Raw genomic sequence first — 15,313 nt, forward strand, 5'->3', positions numbered from 1 at the left:
GACTAGGATTTAAAGAAATTGGAACCCTTGTACACTGCTGGTGAAAATGTAAAAGAGTGCAGCCACTATAGAAAATAATATAATGGTTCCTCAAAAAAAACTAAAAATAGAAATACCGTGTAAGCAAAATTCCACTTCTGGATATGAATCCAAAGGAACTGAAAGCAGGGTCTCAAAGAGATATTTATACACCTATGTTCATAACGGCATTATTCACAATAGCCAAAAGATAGAAGCAACCCAAATAAACATTGATGGATAAATGAATAAACAAAATATAGTATATATATATATGCAATGAAACATTATTCAGCCCTAAAAAGAAAGGAAATTCTCATATATGCTACAACATGGATGAACCTTGAGGACATTATGCTGAGACAAATATTGTATATATAATTGCACTTACATGATGTGTCTAGAGTAGTCAAACTCATAGAAACAGAAAGTAGGGTGGTGGTTGTCAGGGGCTGAGGGAGGAGAAAATGGGGAATTTCAAGGTATGATAAAGTTCCGGAGATTGATCATACAAAAACATAAATGTACTTAGCACTACTGAACTGTACTTTAGAAGAGTTAAGATGATAAATTTCATGCTCTGTGCATTTAACCACAATTTTAAAAATGATTAATGGAAATGTAATTATAATGCACTACATAGCTCAGCTGTGGAAAACATGTACAAACATATTCATAATAATACAGCATTCATTATTTAGACAAAAGTTGTGATATAACACCATTTGCAAAATAACAGAAGCTTACCATGGAGGAGGATGGAAATAGATCAAGGGAACCAAATTTTCAATGGTAGGTGTCAATAGATAAAGTCTAAGTTTGAAAGAATAGTAAAGTAGCATAAACATGCTTTTCAGAAACAGAGGACAAACTCTGAGGTGGTATTATGGTGTTTGTTCTCAGCTCTTTATGTCATCCTCCATCTACTGTCTTTTGTCTAATAATGGAGGTATCTGATCTCTGCAGGCATCATTCTTCAAGCTGCCAGGTTTGATCCCTGGTAGGGGCACGTATGAGGTAACTGATCAATGTTTTTCCCTCACATTGATACATTGATGTTTCTCTCTCTCTCTCTCTCTCAAATCAAAAATTTCAAAAATCAATATTTCTCTTCCTCTCTCTCTCAAAATGATAATAACAGTAATAATAATTATAACATCAGTTCCCAATTCTCAAGTCTTCAGATTTGGATTTACACTACCAGTTTTCCTCCAGCTTCCATATGGCAGATCCTGGAACTTCTTGGCTTCTGTAATCACTAACCATGTAAGCAATTCCTATAATAAATCGCCTCTTATAGATATCCTATTGGCTCTGTGTTTTTCTGGAGAACCTATGACAACATATACCTGACAAAGTATTTGTATCCAAAATACTATATAAGATCTCTTCAACTTAATTACAAGAAGAAGACAAATAACTCAAGTAAAAATTGACAAATGCATAATAAGCACATGAAATAATGCTCAACATTATTGGTTATATGGGAAATGCAAATTCAAACTATATTGAGATCTACTGTACTCCCACTAGAATAGTTAAAATTTTAAATATTGACAATACTAAATACTGGAGAGAATGTGGAAATGTTGACAATACTAAATATTGGAGAGAATATTCATTGCTTGTGGAAATGCAAAATCAATCAATCACTTTGGAAAAGAGTGTAACAATCTCTTATAAGGTTAAACCTATTCTTACCATAAGATTCAGCAATTCCACTCCTAGGCATTTACAAGAATGTTCATAGAAGCTCCATTCATAACAGACAAAAAACTGGAAACAATCCAAATAGCAATACATGAACAAATAAATTGATCCATTCCTACCCCAGTGTCATGGTGTTTTAAAAACAATAGTTTGGACAGCTGACTCTAATAGCCAGTTAGCCTGGAGGTCAAATCACCCCTGGTATTGCCGACAACAATCAAGGCTTAACTACAACAAGACTGCGTACAAAGACCACTAGGGGGTGCACCAAGAAAGCATAAAAAATGCGAAGACAAAGAAACATGACAGAAATGGAGGATATAGAGCTAAAAACCGCAATTTTAAGGTCTTTCAATAATTTTCTAGAAACTGCCGATAAATGTAGTGAGATCCTCAAGAAATCTAATGAGACCCTCGATATTGTGATAAAGAACCAACTAGAAATTAAGCATACACTGACTGAAATAAAGAATATTATACAGACACCCAACAGCAGACCAGAGGAGTGCAAGAATCAAGTCAAAGATTTGAAATGCAAAGAAGCAAAAAACACCCAACCGGAAAAGCAAAATGAAAAAAGAATCCGAAAATACGAAGATAGTGTAAGGAGCCTCTGGGACAGCTTCAAGTGTACCAACATCAGAATTATAGGGGTGCCAGAAGATGAGAGAGAGCAAGATATTGAAAACCTATTTGAAGAAATAATGACAGAAAACTTCCACCACCTGGTGAAAGAAATAGACTTACAGGTCCAGGAAGTGCAGAGAACCCCAAACAAAAGGAATCCAAAGAGGACCACACCAAGACACATCATAAAATGCCAAGAGCAAAAGACAAAGAGAGAATCTTAAAAGCAGCAAGAGAAAGAAACTCAGTTACCTACAAGGGAATACCCATACGACTGTCAGCTGATTTCTCAACAGAAACTTTGCAGGCCAGAGGAGAGTGGCAAGAAATATTCAAAGTGATGAATACCAAGAACCTACAACCAAGATTACTTTATCCAGCAAAGCTATCATTCAGAATTGAAGGTCAGATAAAGAGCTTCACAGATAAGGAAAAGCTAAAGGAGTTCATCACCACCAAACCAGTATTATATGAAATGCTGAAAGGTATCCTTTAAGAAGAGGAAGAAGAAGAAAAAGGTAAAGATACAAATTATGAACAACAAACATGCATCTATCAACAAGTGAATCTAAGAATCAAGTGAATAAATAATCTGATGTACAGAAAAAAAATAGTTTGTAATATGTTTTAATACCTTGTCCGACAAGTTTTGAGAAATGTTGGTGAATTTCTGCATGTTTTTCTTCCAAGTTAACTTTAGAACATCCTTTTCAATCTGCCCCTAACCCAAAACTCTGGTAAGTCCTAATTTAAGGGGAAAAAAATTATATAAGATTAAATCTACCCACCCAAAGGATAAGGCATCATTATCACTTATTCAAGGGCACCTCAGGAAATGGAATTGCTGTTATTGGATATCTGCTAACCTATACCACAGCTCACTACCAATATCTCACCTAGGAGACTTTGGTTTTTCTATTAAAAGCATTGTATTGCTGAGTTTGGGGCTATGGAGATCAGAAATTTGCCGTAATCATAACAGTTCAGCATGTGCCCAGGACCAGTTCTTCACAGACATGATCAGAATTAGAGAGCAGGATATTTGTTACCGTAATTGAATTCAGTTTGACTTAACCCAATAATCATGTATTTTGTCAGACAAGGTGCTAATTTCTGTAAGGGCTCAAAAATGAACAAGTTGTGAGCCCTGTTGTCAAGGATCTTTAACTCTGTGATGGTGGCAACTATAAACCAAAAAAGCTTCATGGGAGGCAAACTGTCCTAAGGGTGCAGAGGAGAGACTTCCTATTTGGGTAAGAAAAAAAAGCAATATGACAAAGTCAAAACTTTAACATTCTGTATAAAAATACTGATTCAACTTATTGTATCTTTTTTCTAGAAAACCCTGAGGCCTAGAAATTTGCTGAACTTGGTGCTTTGGTGACTAAGTCCAATTTGCTTCACTGCTCTTCCAACTGCAAGGCTTAAAACATCCTGAGCAGGTATTTTGTTTTTCAATCATACTTCTCACATTACCCGCTTATGTGGTCATTCCCTTTCAGCTAAGAACAGAATTTGCCAAAGAAATTTAACAGAAAAATTAACGCAGGAATGAATGGTGGGGCAACTCTCCATTTAATATTGTATTGTTAATTATAAATTCACTGCATAATTTCAGTTCCCAAGGAAGCTTAAATTTGATTCTAATTATCAGAGACAAGTGATGTGTATCAGAAGCAGCTGCTCCAGGAAGAATTTTTTGCTAACAGTCATTTCCAAATTACACACAAACACGAATGCATTCAGCTTCATATGTTTCCCTTTCAACCTTGACATATGTGGGTTTGTGATTTTTTCACATACAGTATAAAGAACATCCAGTTAATATCTCAAGATTTTATTATGCCTATTTACTTCATTTTTTTCCAATTCTATGAATACCAAAATAACCCAGCTAAAATCAATTGTTAAAATGTAGGGTGGTAAGGAAGGAGGGAGTGAGGGACAGAATGATTGAAGGAGGAAAGAAGAGAGGGAAGAACCAAAGATAAAAGTAAAGATGGAAATGATAAAAAAAAAAAAAAAAGATGGCCAGAATGAAGTTCAGAAAGAGGGTAGACTACTGAAAGAGTATAGAATAAAGAGAAAAATATGATTCCCTGTGCTGTTTCCACATTATAACAACACATCCTGGCTTAACAGTGAAGTGGAAGCTAAAATGTTGAAACTCAGAGTTAGACACTCCAGGGTCATTCCTGACTTCCTGTGCCCTACTAATGTGAAGCTGTGAACAAATTATTTTCTAAGTCTTTGATTCCCCAGCTATAAAATGAGATTAATAATAATACCTGCTACCAAAGGTTGAAATCAGAGAGGAAAATAAGAACTGTAATGTGATATCAAATCATACCCATCAGATAAGCAAAAACATTCACATCCAATAGTAACAAATATTGTAGAAAAGGTCAAGAAATAAGATTCTAATGCACAGCTTGTGGGAATATAAAGTAGAAGCAATTTAACAATAGAAAAAGTTAGAAATGCACATACTCTGACTCAGCTATTCCTGCCCCAGAAAAACTCTTACACTTACACATGTGAACAAAGAGACACACACACAAATGTTTACCACTGTGTTATTTGTAATTGTCCAAAATGGAAAAATTCAACAGAAAAAAAATGGGTAAATCATAGTGATATAGTAGTAGAAAGGAAAGATGTAGAGTCATGTGTATCGATGTAGATGACTCACCTACACTTAGTGTTAAGTAAGAAAAAAGGATCAAGTTTCAGGTTTCAGAATGGCAAGGCAAAATCGCAATGGAACTAGAAGAGGAATGTACTTTACCCTGGGAGCCTGAACTTAAGCTGGATACCATAACTAATGTGTTCTTGGTTGCACATAAATTTTCTTACATTAGATGAGGCATTAAAAAAATCTGGATTCATGAAAATCTGTGTGTGATGTAGGGGGAGGGAAGTGAGCCTCTGAGTGGTAGAATGTGGTTCACATTTGAGCTTTTTGCCTATCCAGCATCCTTACCCTTCTGTGTGTTAACCACACTTTTTGTTTCTGTCTATCATAATCCCCATGACCAGTGGTTAGGCATATAATCCAATCTAGGTAAATCAGGCACCCTCTCTTTCCTGAAAATTTAAATCTTGGTTGGAAGTACAAGAAGATGAAAGTGATGCTAGGTACCCCAAAGAGCTCATGACTGCCCTGGTCATAAAAGGGGTAGCAACTTAAAATCACCATAATTGACACTTATCCTGGATCTGGATTTGCCAGCCTTGCCTGCTACACTGCTAGTTGAACCATGCATGATCTTATTGAATGGCTTTTTCAACATATGGTGTCCCATAAAATGTTTCTGAGAATGCCTTGACCTTCTAGAGAAGGCAGGTCAGGGACAATGACCTTCCTTGTTCCCTTCTTGGGTGGTCACTGCAGGAGGAGATGACCCTTGTCTAATAACCCACATAGGGATGTTACAGTGTTCACATATTAACAACAGGGATGTGGTGGGAACTAGGGTCCCCACTTCTACCTCCTTCTTCCCGCACAAGGGAAAAGACCTCATTGATGGGCTTGAGTTGGGACAGAGCAGAAGTTGGAGAGTGTCAGTGTTTGCTTCTTTCCTAATTCTTCCCCTGCTCCCTCCTCCACCCACTCCCCTCTTTCTTCAACCCTTTCCTCTGCTATTTCTGTTCCACAGTCATTACCCAGAGTCCCCCTTGGGATCTACCACAATGCCCCATAGAAATTGCCAAGTCTCAGCCACCATCATTTCCCTCCGAATGCTGAAGATTCCACGACTCCAAATGTTCAATGCCAGAGTTTCTATTGTCTCCATTTTGACTGCTCCTCTGAGGGGAGGGTGGGTTCTGTTGGTTCTGGGATGGGGGAGGATAAAGTGAGCAGTGGAATATACAGCTATTTTTTGTTTATATGAATACATAGAACAGATCATGTTTCCTTTATAAAGTCCAAAGATATTTCTAGTGAACTTACCTATGGCCATTCTCTTTTGTGTGTTTCCACCAAAATTAAGTATGTTGGTTCTTCCTTTTAACTTAAAATGTGAGTCTTTAAGAACAATAACAGGGGAGACTCACCTAGATGGAGAAACCAAGATGGCAGCATAGGTAAACACCGGAGATTGCTGCCTCGCAAAACCACTTCAAAAATACAACTAAAAGATGGAATGGACATCACCCAGAACCACAGGAAGGCTGGCTGAGGGGAAATTCTACAACTAGAAGGAAAGAGAAAAGCATACCGAGACTCAGAGGAGGGGCAGTGCAGAAAATACAAAGGTGCGGAGGTGCGTGTGGAGCGGGCTGGCGGCTGAGGGCGTGGTTGTGTGTTTCAATCCGAAGGGAGTCTTAGGCTCTGAGCTCCAGTTCCAGGCGAGTCTCTAGGGACCCAGACTCAAACAGGAGAAGCGGGACTGTCTGGCATCGGTCGGAACTCGAGGGCAGCTTTCTCTCCGAGGTTTACAATGGTTGCTGGGACTCTGAGAGGCAGAGCCTCTGGGGATGGGACTGAGAGCAGCCATAACCGCTTGCTCTGCCCGCCACCCGGTTGATCCCCTGGGACCCACCCTGCACAAGCCTTGCACAGACACATTTGCAGGATAGTCTCAGGCAAAGGCTAGATTAGCACCTCCCTAGAGGACAGAAGTTCTCCCACTGCAGACACAGCTGATTCTCACAGCCAGTTGGCCTGGAGGTCAAATCCCCCCCAGTGTTACCTACAACAATCAAGGCTTAACTACAACAAGACTGCGCACAAAGACCACAAGGGGGTGCACCAAGAAAGCATAAAAAATGCGGAGACAAAGAAACAGGACACAACTGACAGAAATGGAGGATATAGAGTTCAAAACCACACTTTTAAGGTCTCTCAAGAACTGTCTAGAAGCCGCCGATAAACTTAGTAAGGCCCTCGAAAAGACTGGTGAGACCGCCGATAAATATAGTGAGATCCTCAAGAAATCTAATGAGACCCTTGATGTTGTGATAAAGAACCAACTAGAAATTAAGCATACACTGACTGAAATAAAGAATATTATACAGACTCCTAACAGCAGACCAGAGGAGCGCAAGAATCAAGTTAAAGATTTGAAATGCGAAGAAGCATAAAACACCCAACCAGAAAAGCAAAATGAAAAAAGAATACGAAAATAGGAAGATAGTGTAAGGAGCCTCTGGGACAGCTTCAAGCGCACCAACATCTGAATTATAGGGGTGCCAGAAGATGAGAGAGAGCAAGATATTGAAAACCTATTTGAAGAAATAATGACAGAAAACTTCCACCACCTGGTGAAAGAAATAGACTTACAGGTCCAGGAAGCGCAGAGAACCCCAAACAAAAGGAATCCAAAGAGGACCACACCAAGACACATCATAATTAAAATGCCAAGAGCAAAAGACAAAGAGAGACTCTTAAAAGCAGCAAGAGAAAGAAACTCAGTTACCTACAAGGGAGTACCCATACGACTGTCAGCTGATTTCTCAACAGAAACTTTGCAGGCCAGAAGGGAATGGCAAGAAATATTCAAAGTGATGAATACCAAGAACCTACAACCAAGATTACTTTATCCAGCAAAGCTATCATTCAGAACTGAAGGTCAGATAAAGAGCTTCACAGATAAGGAAAAGCTAAAGGAGTTCATCACCACCAAACCAGTATTATATGAAATGCTGAAAGGTATCCTTTAAGAAGAGGAAGAAGAAGAAAAGGGTAAAGATACAAATTATGAACAACAAATATGCATCTATCAACAAGTGAATCTAAGAATTAAGTGAATAAATAATCTGATGAACAGAATGAACTGGTGATTATAATAGAATCAGGGACATAGAAAGGGAATGGACTGACTATTCTTGGGGGGGGGGGGGGGGAAGGGGTGTGGGGGATGCGGGAAGAGACTGGACAAAAATCGTGCACCTATGGATGAGGACAGTGGGCGGGGAGTGAGGGTGGAGGGTAGGGTGGGAACTGAGAGGAGGGGAGTTATGGAGGGGAAAAAGAGGAACAAATGTAATAATCTGAACAGTAAAGATTTAATTTTAAAAAAAAAAAGAACAATAACAGGGCCTCAATACTAGCAGTCACCCTGTCAAGAAATTTTTCTTTTTAAAACTGTGATGTCAGTTTCCTTTCTACAGAGAGCTTTAATTATTTGATTACTACGGTTTTCAGAATTACTCTAAGCAGCTTTCTGGAGCAGCAGCTTTCTGAATGCAAGTGGTGGGCACTGGGAAAAGTTGTCCAACAAAATGAGCACATTTGGTGACTTCTGAGCATAATCCCACTTGCAGTGACTCAATTTCAAATTTATAAAGCATGCTCTCATTTCAAATTCCCATCTCAGAGCTCATTACAAAAGGTACTTTAAGCTACATAAGCTACATAAAAACAAAAGAAATGCATGAAAATGTAGAGATACATAAGAAATTTAATTAAGCCAGCTCTGCTACCCCTGAATTCACCAAGGCTTAAAATTATCCCCTCCTATGTGCCTATGTGCTAAAGCCTGGCTCATAAATTTGGTCTTCTCTACTAATGAACCAAACCTACCTTTGCTAACTTCAAATCTCTTTGTGGAGATAAAAAGAGAATATGGCTAAGGGCAACCAGAGATACAAGGAGTTTTTTCATTGGTTGCCTGGGGGCCTAGCAGAGGTAATGAATGTTCCATTACCTTGCATACCAATGGGGATGGTGACACAACTAGATGAGAGATGCAATGCTGAGCTCAAGACATTCCAGAGGCACAGACAGGACACTGGTACCTTAGGTAAAAACCAAACTGGAATTTGATATGATCCAAAGTTCAGAGTGAAGTTGCTGAAGACAGAGGGACACACATTAATATATGATATCCAACATACAAAAAACAGGGAGAATAAATATTACAGAACTTGCTTGCAACTTAAAAAAAACAAACAAAAACAAAACAAAACAAAAAAAAAACACAGCTAAAAACCTTTTATATTTCTATAATACCTCTTTCTCTGATTAGTTCAGAACAATTAACACTCACACTTAATGAGTTCTCACAGTTTGAAGTTTCTCATAATTGAGAAGATTTTTCCAGGGATGACTCATATGAGAGATTCTGAAAGAATATTTTTAAAGGGGAAGGAATATTTATAAATTCAATCAGGTCATTTTGGTCCACCATCTGGTGGGACAAATACTGTCTTCCCGGAGTTGTCATGAGTGCTCTCAGCCCGAACACACCCTTAGTACTGGGATGGAAAACCTCTTTAGCAACATCCCTCATCTGGCAGTAGCCTTTGGGAGATCTGCATTGAGAGGCATTCAGAGACCCCAAATGCCAGCTTAGTGGGGAAGGATGTTGTGATCAATTTATGTCTTGCATGATAGAGATGCATAACAAAATTTTGACAGCAAGCTTGCCCTAAGAGGTTCTGCTAGAGAAGATTGCCCCAGAACGATAACTTCTCCATGTTGCCAACCTGTTAAACAGAGCAGATTAGACTGTCATGATGCATGTCCCTTATCTGGTTCACAGAAATTGGGCCAGGACCAACATTAATGCATAGAAGAAAGGCATGGGATGCTAGGTGGCCCACTCACATTGTGGCAGGGTGGATTTTTCAGTCTCCTTTATCTGTTTCATTCCTTCCCAGGTGGTTGGAAGTCTTTCAGTGAAACTGTTACGTCATGAAAATCAATCCTTATTAACAAGAGAAAGGTTTGTTTCTGTTTTGGGTGCTTCTATCACAGTGGAAGACCTGAGGGAGCTGCTGACAAGAGCCCACCACTGGTCAGGAAATGACCAGTGGATTGACTCCCTGTGACTGCAGTGCCATTAATCACCAAAAATTGGTAGCTCGAAGCAACACCCATTTATTCTCTTATAGCTTATCATTCCAGAGGTTGGTTGCCTCCTGCACATCCCCTACTGGGGATTGAGCCCATAACCAGGGCATGTGCCCTGACTGGGAATCAACCCTGTGTGACCTCCTGGTTCATAGGCCAACTCTCAACCACTGAGCCATGCTGGCCTGGCTTAAATTTGTTTTTGTTTTTCTTGCTTTTTGTTTTTGTTTTTTGATAAAAAGACCAAGATATAAAAAAGGTGAAGTGCTTAATCAAGAATCATTTCATTAGAATCAACAGTAAACATGAGACCTGTCTCTCTCCTTCATTATTATCTTCTAGTTGTCATCAAAGACATCTCAGCATTCCAAATTCAGTTAAACACATCCATATTCCTAGTCAGGATTTTAGTAATTCATTTGTTATATATATTGATGGCACATCAACATTTTGACCACTTTGTCCAAGTCATAAATCAATATCTTCCTTTCCCTAGTTTACATTGCTATTTTAGATCTTAAATTGAGTACAAATTGATCTTCCTTTCCCTAGTCTACATTGTTATTTTAGATCTTAAATTGAGTACAAATTGATCAATAATTTAGCTTATAAAATCTCTGGAGCCGAAACCGGTTTGGCTCAGTGGATAGAGCATCAGCCTGCGGACTCAAGGGTCCCAGGTTCGATTCCGGTCAAGGGCATGTACCTGGGTTGCGGGCACATCCCCAGTGGGAGATGTGCAGGAGGCGGCTGATCGATGTTTCTCTCTCATCGATGTTTCTAACTCTCTATTCCTCTCCCTTCCTCTCTATAAAAATATCAATAAAATATATTTTAAAAAAAAATCTCTGGAGAAGAAAGAACATGGATAATCCTAACATGATTATTTTGTTGTTAAGCATACTTTGGATGGTAAGAAAGCTAGTGGGTGTTTTTCCTCACTATTGTTTAATGCGACTCTCACCCACAAATAAGTAAATCCCACTTTCGTTATTAGACAACAAATCAAGTAGCCATAGTGCTATTGGATAGGTTTCCTTCTTTATTGAGCTAAAGAAGACTCTCAACAGAAAGTCTTAATGAGCTTGAAAATTAAGCTATTCATTTGAACTGAAGAAATCAATACATTCTCCCCTCACCCCATATTAACCCATTATCCCTGTGATGGAGGAAAGTATAGGTACCAGAAATGTAGAGTGCACTACCTTCCAGGTCTTCAGCACTGCCGTACAAACACTACACAAATTATTCTTCTGGATGCCACTTTCTAGCTCTTCACAGAGAGATTTCAATTTCAGTACAGACAGATCCTCTGAATTACTGTCTTATTCCATCCTACTTCTTTCAGTGTAATTCTGATCAGATTGTTAGGATTTGGGTATTCCCAGAACTGGATTAACGAATGGGCTACCAAGCAGCAGACAGCTCTAATGAGCATTTAAAGAGTTCTGGAGTAAATCATAAATATAATGCCATTAACTGATGTTTTCAAAATCAATCCCTTACATAATTGGTAAAATGCAATTGGTAAGTTCTGAGTACAAAGTAACCTTTAGTGAGGGAAAAACTACTGCTTGCTAGAGCCAACCCATGAGTTTTGAGCATTTTTGTGACACACAAAAATTACACTGCCCAACAATCTACGGCACCAACACTGAGACTAGTCACCTAACAGAAGCCTGGAAGCTGACAAAATAAGGGAGCTAAATGTATAGTATCCTTATTGAGAAGAAGAAATAAATTTTAAATTCTGTAATGTACTTCCCAAGAACTTGTTTGAATTTTTGTTTTCCCAAGAAAACAGAAGAAAGGACAAGATGCTCCCAGCCATGGTGGCTCAGTGGTTGAGCACTGACCTAGGAACCAAAAGGTCACAGTTTGATTCCCGGTCAGGACATATGCCCAGGTTGCGGGCTCAATCCCCAATCAGGCAGAAAGTAGCTGATCAATGATTCTCTCTCATCATTGATGTTTCTCTCTCTCTCTCCCTCTCCCTTCCTCTCTGAAATCAATAAAGATATATATATTTAAGAAAGGAAAAGATGCACAGACAAGTGGGAACAAACTTAAACAAACTTTTAAATATGAACAAGACCCTCTCCTCTAATCCTGTTACCACTATCATTAGAAAATCAGCTCGAAAAACTGAGAAGTGAACAATAACTTCAAACAAGTTAGAATTTTTCTGATGTCAGGGTTTGTTCTGAACACGTAAAAAGTGTGATTTTGTGATTAATAGAAAATCAGTTTTCTCCACAAAATAAATACTTAGTAAATATTTAATTAATATTGGCTTGGAAAGGATCCTAAGTAGTGGCTTGCTTAAGATATCCACATGTCTCACTCTGGATCTCTGCCCTGTCACACACTCTCACAGTCTCTTCCAGCTTTCACCTGTAAATGGTTAGTCCTACAAGTACAATCTCTGTAGCCAATTCACTGGGCTCTGCCACTTTCTACTTATACAACCTTGTTTGTATTTCCTACCCTCTGCACATGCCTCGGTCTCCTCCTCTGGGAAAGGCTGATAAGCATAATACTACCTCACATGGTTAATGTGATAGTAAATGCTTGAAAACATGTACTCCTGGGAAAGAGTGATCACTTACAAAATTAAAACATTGGTCTTTATCATAACTTTGGTGATTATACATGAATTTAATTTTACTTCTGTGCTGCTATTTCAAAAAGATTTATTGAGGTATAAGTTATATAAAACAAACTACATGCATTTAAAATGTACAATTTGGGAGAAACTAAGATGGCGGCATAGATAAACACCGGGAAATTGCTGCCTCCCACAACAACTTCAAAAAAACAACATAAAGACAAAACGGACATCATCCAGAACTATAGGAAAGCTGTCTGAGTGGAAATTCTACAACTAGAAGGAAAGAAAAGCACACTGAGAGCCAGAGGAGCTGCGGAAGTAAAGTGCAGAGGTACGGAGGCTCGCACGCGCAGAAAGGGGCTGGCACCTGAGGACGCGGCTGTCTTTTTGAATCGGGAGGGAGTCACAAGCTCCCGACTGCTCTGAACTCTGGTTCCGGGAAGTCTCTGGGGACCCAGGACTCATACGGGGAGAAACTGGACTGTCTGGGCAGCAGGCAGAACTCGGAACTTGAGGTCGGCTTTCCCTCAGAGGTGCTTGCAGCAATTACCGGGACACTGAGACGCGCGGCCCCTTAGGGCAGGGCTGAGGATCCGCCATAGCTGCTTGCTCCGCCCTTTGATTCCCTGAGACCCCGCCCCACCCAGGCTGCAGCAGAGGCTTTTGCATATGAATGCCCCGGCCCTTTGCAACCTGAAAATTACCTAACTGCAGCTGGGCCAGACAGACCCAGAACTTCCAAGAGAAGGCCCAAGGCCCCACAGCAGCTTGCATTGCTTCACAGCTGGGCCTCATCAGGGTACCTCCAAACTCCAAAAAAGGAAGGGGAATCTGCAGTTCTCTTCGTAGCTCCTGCTGTGTAACCTCAGGCAGAGGCTAAATTAGCACCTCCTTAGATCCAAGAGCCAGTGTACCCAGTGGTCAGAGGGGGACCATCCAGATTACAACTCCTCAGATCCATAAGGGACACACTCAGGGTGCAGACTCAGTGAGCACCAAAACCCCACTGAAGCAAGTCTTGCCCCAGAAGGGTGTCTTCAGCACAGAAGTTCTCCCACTGCAGACACAGCTGATTCTCACTGCCAATTGGCCTGGAGGTCAATTCCTCCCAGTGATCCTACAACAATCAAGGCATAACTACAATAAGACTGTGCACAAAGCCCACAAGGGGGTACACCAAGAGTGTCCACCTCAGGTAACTGGGGAGGCTGAGCCACTGGGCCCTACAGGACACCTAGCACACAAAACCACTCTACCAACACAGGGAAGCATAAAAAATGCGGAGACAAAGAAACAGGTCACAAATGACAGAAATGGAGGAAAGCAAACGACTGGATATAGAGTTCAAGGCCACATTTATAAGGTTTTTCAAGAATTTTATGGAAACCGCTGATAAATTTAGTGAGACCCTCAATAAGTCTAGTGAGACCCTCGAGGACATGAAAAAGGGCCAACTAGAAATTAAGCATACACTGACTGAAATAAAGAATAATATACAGAGATCCAACAGCAGACAAGAGGATCCCAAGAATCAAGTCAAAGATTTAAAATATGAAGAAACAAAAAAGACCCAACCAAAAAAGAAAAACGAAAAAAGATTCCAAAAATATGAAGATAGTGTAAGGAGCCTCTGGGACAACTTCAAGCGTACCAACATCAGAATTATAGGGGTACCAGACGAAGAGAGAGGGCAAGATATTGAAAACCTTTTTGAAGAAATAATGACCGAAAACTTCCCCTTCCTGGTCAAAGAAATAGACTTACAAGTCCAGGAAGCACAGAGAACCCCAAACAAAAGGAACCCAAAGAGGACCACACCAAGACACATCATAATTAAAATGCCAAGAGCAAAAGACAAAGAGAGAATCTTAAAAGCAGCAAGAGCAAGACAGTCAGTTACCTACAAGGGAGTACTCATATGACTGTCAGCTGATTTCTCAACAGAAACCTTGCAGGCCAGAAGAGAGTGGCAAGAAATATTCAAAGTGATGAATAGCAAGAACCTACAACCAAGATTACTTTATCCAGCAAAGCTATCATTCAGAATAGAAGGTCAGATAAAGAGCTTCACAGCTAAGAAAACGCTAAAGGAGTTCATCACCACCAAACCAGCATTATATGAAATGCTGAAAGGTATTCTTTAAGAATAGGAAGAAGAAAAAGGAACTCTTACCATTTGTCACAGCATGGATGGAACTGGAGAGCAGATAAATACCACATGATCTCACTCATTTGTGGAATACAATGAACAACATAAACTGATGAACAAGGACTGATCCAGAGATGGAGAGGCATTGATTGGACTGTCGGGCCTTGGAGGGAAGGTAGGGGAGGGTGGGGGTAAGGGGGAAAGATCAACCAAAGGACTTATATGCAAGCATATAGGCCTAACCAATGGACACGGACAACGGGGGGGGAGGGCATGAGCAGGGGGGTAGAGGGTAACATGGGGATAAGGACACATATGTAATATCTTAATCAATAAAAAATATATTAAAAAACAAAAATAAATAAAAAATGTACAATTTGAGAGGTTTTGACATATA

This window comes from Myotis daubentonii, chromosome 4 (genome assembly GCF_963259705.1).
Source record: "Myotis daubentonii chromosome 4, mMyoDau2.1, whole genome shotgun sequence".
Lineage (NCBI taxonomy): Eukaryota > Metazoa > Chordata > Mammalia > Chiroptera > Vespertilionidae > Myotis > Myotis daubentonii.